We start from the raw sequence: 4,217 nt of genomic DNA on the forward strand, positions 1-4,217 counted from the left end.
ACCAGACTGCCTCCCACATGTGCCGCACCTGAAGCTTTACCCTCATCACCGCAGCCCACTCGACGTAGTTGGTCTTGGTGAGGGTAGGCCACCCACCACCGAGGCCGATGTCCCTGACGACAGCCTAGAGCCCATGGTAACCACGGTACCGATCCAGGGAGAGAGAGCCACGCTGCCTGTGAAGGCCGCGCTCTCCATCGACCCGTCCGCCACCGTCGCCGTGCGTGCCTCCTCCAGGAGCGCCGCCGCCGTGCGTGCCTCCTCTAGGAGCGCCACCGGTGCGTCCGTGCCTATCGGGGCTACCACCGCGCTCGTGGGCGTGCGCGACTGCCCACTGCGCCGCCCGCGCTCGTCCTGCCTCTCTCCCCAGCAACTCGAGGTTCGCGTCGGCGCTGTCGTCAGCAGAAATGGAGCTGCTGATGCTGCCACGTAGGGCCTCGACCTCTGCTGCCGCCGCACGCGTTGCATCCGCCGCCGCTCTGGCGGCTGCCAGCTCCGCCGCTGCCAGCCTCGACGCCCTTGCTGCCGCCGCAGTGGTCTCTGCCGCCGCTCGCTCGCGTTCCTCTGACGCGGCAAGTTTGGCCTCCTACCGACGCCGCGTGCTCGAGGCGACCGAGCGCTGAGACTGCCCTACGGACATGACGTGCTACCGGAGGGCTGCTGCGTGGGGAGAAGGCTGCTTCAGATGAGCTGCTGCTCATCTGCGTAGAGGGAGAGGAGTGAGCAGGAGTGGCCAGAGCTGCTGCTGCTCCTAGCTGGGGCTGTTATGCGGCTGGGAAAGGAGATGAGCAGGAGATGCTCAGGCTATAGGATAGTACGGCTCTGATACCAGTTGTTAGTCGCTGAATTCTTACTCTTGGTAGTAGCAGAATTCTTACTTTCATCGAGAGGATGACACTAGGAGTTGGAGCAATTTTCTGGTTTATTTTCAAATGCCATGCCAACCTGAGGGGTTGGGGGTATATATTTATAGGCTGCTAGCCAGCCAAGCATATGCCAAGATGTTAGTCTAAGATGCTGTCCTAGATGCTAAGATGCTGTCCTCTAAGATGTTGTCCTCTAGTCTAAGATGCTGTCCTCTAGTCTAAGATGATGTCATAAAAACAGACCATACAGCCACAAGAATCATGTGATCAGCACAGCCCCACAAAGACCAGCCCACACATGAGACTTATCCCATCAACCTCCAGAGGTACCAGTGCATTGTGGAGTCCTAAGCCAAGCTAATAATATGAGGAGAGATGAGGAAGATCGAAATTGACATGGGGTGAGGCAATAAAAAGAGATTTGAAAGCTTAAGATATATCTAGAGATCTATGTTTGAATATGAGTATTTGGAAAGCAGCTATTGAAGTGCCTGAATCGTGACTTGGGGCTCTTGGTAGGTTTCAATTCTAGCCTACCACAACTTGCTTGGGACTGAAAGGCTATGTTGTTGTTGTTTGTAGTAGTAGTAGTAGTAATACTAATATGGAAGTTTTCTATGTCCCGAAATGTTTGCAACAGTGGTAAGAGTTGTCTGGATGCGACATGTTTGAACTGTGTTTGATGGTATGCTTTAACATGTACTGCTGATGTGCTTTGAAATGAGCTGTTTTTAGCAATTTCATTGTTAAACCTGCAGATAGGTATAACACCGCCCTCGTTTGCCACAGATGGCGCTTCCTTGCATGCCACCCTCGGCTATGGTTGCGTGTTGAGAGGCCAATCAGAGGTGTGATGGAGCCTGGAGTTTATCCAAATCTTGAGGCCGCTGTTTCTGCTACTAGGTCTATTTCTCTCCCTCCCTCTCTAGTTCTCATTGTGAACACCGGATGTTATGGCTGATCTCCATGTACCTTGTTGAAGGCCCGGTGACACCATTCTTATTGCGGCTGGTGGTTCCCATGTTGCATGTAACATCCAAATAAAGAAGCCTATTTGCCTAGTAAGTTTTGCCTTCCATGTCCCTGAGTCCTGAAGATGTCAACAGAGATTTGATCTGACGAATGCTCCCTGCACTTGGCGCCAACATTTGTTTTGTGGATGCAACTGTGAACCCAATTTTACTTACATCAGATTGGCGGGGGTGATCTTCCCGATGACACTGTATTAACCTAGTCACGTGGCTTCGACAAGTAAGCTCCTTCCCTTTGTGGTTATCTTATCTGCTGCTGTTGCTTCCTGATCATTTCATACTGCATTATGGTGGTCCATCTTTTAAAAGATTGATTACTGTCACGCTTCTTAACTTACTGTAAATTGTTGTGCTTCACCTTTAGTACACCTTAAAAATGCAATGATTATCAGGCTTCCTGTAGATTTGTCCCAGCAGCATGTTGGCTAGGTTTATTTATGTGAGGCTGTAGTGGTGAAAAGTAAAATTTATCATGATTTATTGTTGTATGCTTTCCCTAAACCTGATCTTGTGTGGTAGCTTTTAGTGCCTGACCTTATGGAAACATCATAATAGGTGCCGTGTTTTATGGTGCATCTCCAAATTAAGCTAAAGCTTTATTAATCGCTTGTGAGGGGTTGCATCCTGTGGGAAATAGCTGGAGCAAGAGGTATTTCTTACCTCTTCGCTCTACAGCCAATAGACAACTGAGGCCTAGTGCTGGTCATGGTTGGTTTTTGTTTCTTTTGTATCAGGCACGTATGTGCATCTAGAATCTTGGATGGTGTGTGTGAGTTTGTGAGGATTTTTGCCCCCCCTTCTTTTTCTTAGCATAATGATGTGCAGCTCTCCTGCTGGGTTCAAGAAAAAAAAAGTTTAGCCCTGGGTATGCCCCCTTTTTTGTGTTGTATGCTTGACTTAAGGTTATTAATTCAACTATATTGGATCGTTGCCTGATAGTTAGAGAGGATACAGTTGTTGACTTATTGTCTTTTTCAATCGAAAGGTGGTAATGTAGGTTCTATCTACTTCAGAAAATAGTGAACTTGCAAACTAGTATATGGTTCTGTTTATCTTACTGTTTTTTTTATCAGTATGTCAGTCTTACCTTGATTGACCTATCGAACAGCGCATTGGAGTTCCTATCGACATGCAAGATTGCAAATTTGACTATTAGAGCAGAACTTGGATGAAGGGTAGGTCTAGTGCAGTGGTGAGAGCTGTCTCACTGAGTCACCAGGTCGTGGGTTCGAAGTAGCCTCTCCATAGATTTTGCGGGGGAAGACTTTCCTCGGTTTTTCCCTTCCTCAGACCCCACTTGGTCTGCCTTTTTTTTAGAGCAGAACTTGGATGCTGCTTGCTGCATCGAAGCGGTAAATTGACTATTCAGGAGTGTTTGCTGCAGTGTGAGCAAAACCCTCTGGATTATCTGTCCTTTCCAATAATCAGCACAGCGATAGAGTACAATTCATTTCCATCGCTCAAGGAGCAAGGGCATGGTGTAACTGTTGTTCGCACGGGGATTGAAGGAGGTGCGAAGGCTGTCAGGACGAACGGAACACTCGCGCTGCAGCGTGTGCGGGCCATCTATTCCCGCAGCTCTGTTTTCTTCTGGTTCGAAGTAGGAGAAAAGTAGAACTGCATGTACACTGGCATAGCAATAAGCTCTCGTGTTCTTTGTATCTCATCAATATCTGTATCATTCTAGGTCCCTAGCGTTTGGTAAACTCAGATGGCTGTCTCCTGTTTGTTGTAATCTTATAATAACTCATTGATGTTTGAATCAACAATCAACATGTTGCTTTGTTTTGAAAGTGAGCCTTGAAGAGTTTGTAGCGTACAGATTCACAGGTGGCAATGGCATTGAGAAAACTTTCCCCAGTTTTTGGATCGGCCGCTCAGGTTATTGATTATAATGTTTTTATGCCTTGCGCTTTGGATGGCGTTATTTGAACGAGGGACAGGATGGGGGACCAATCTGACTTTTACCCTGCGAGGTCTAGTTCATGCAGCTCTTGGTAACTTGTCCTGCTGTGTTGCTGGCTGTTGAAGCAAGAACTCAGGTACTGAGATTACAGTGAAGTTCTGTTATTGTTTCAAAAAAAAACAGTGATCTTCTGTTCATCTTCACTTCATCCCTGTGTATATAGTACACGTCAATATACGTGATATGACCATCAAGAAGTTGGGGAATTCATTGTTGACCCTTTGGAGTTTGGACAGAGGCTGACAGATCCTTTCATTTCCCCCTGCCTGAAACAGTGCCAATTCAAGTCCATGTCGATTACTACTATACGTATGTTGCTGTTCACCATAAATGCATAATTACTCAATCCTGAAC

The 4,217-nt window shown here is 47.5% G+C and overlaps 1 long non-coding RNA gene across 1 annotated transcript; it reads left to right on the plus strand.

Annotated features, from left to right (window-relative positions):
• Positions 1 to 1,449: 1,449 nt before the first annotated feature.
• On the plus strand, positions 1,450 to 3,055 carry LOC136542749 (uncharacterized). The gene is made up of 3 exons (XR_010780768.1): positions 1,450 to 1,927; positions 2,059 to 2,117; positions 3,006 to 3,055. It is a non-coding gene; the product is annotated as an uncharacterized lncRNA (long non-coding RNA).
• The last annotated feature ends 1,162 nt before the right edge of the window (positions 3,056 to 4,217 follow it).

Source organism: Miscanthus floridulus, chromosome 3 (genome assembly GCF_019320115.1).
Source record: "Miscanthus floridulus cultivar M001 chromosome 3, ASM1932011v1, whole genome shotgun sequence".
Lineage (NCBI taxonomy): Eukaryota > Viridiplantae > Streptophyta > Magnoliopsida > Poales > Poaceae > Miscanthus > Miscanthus floridulus.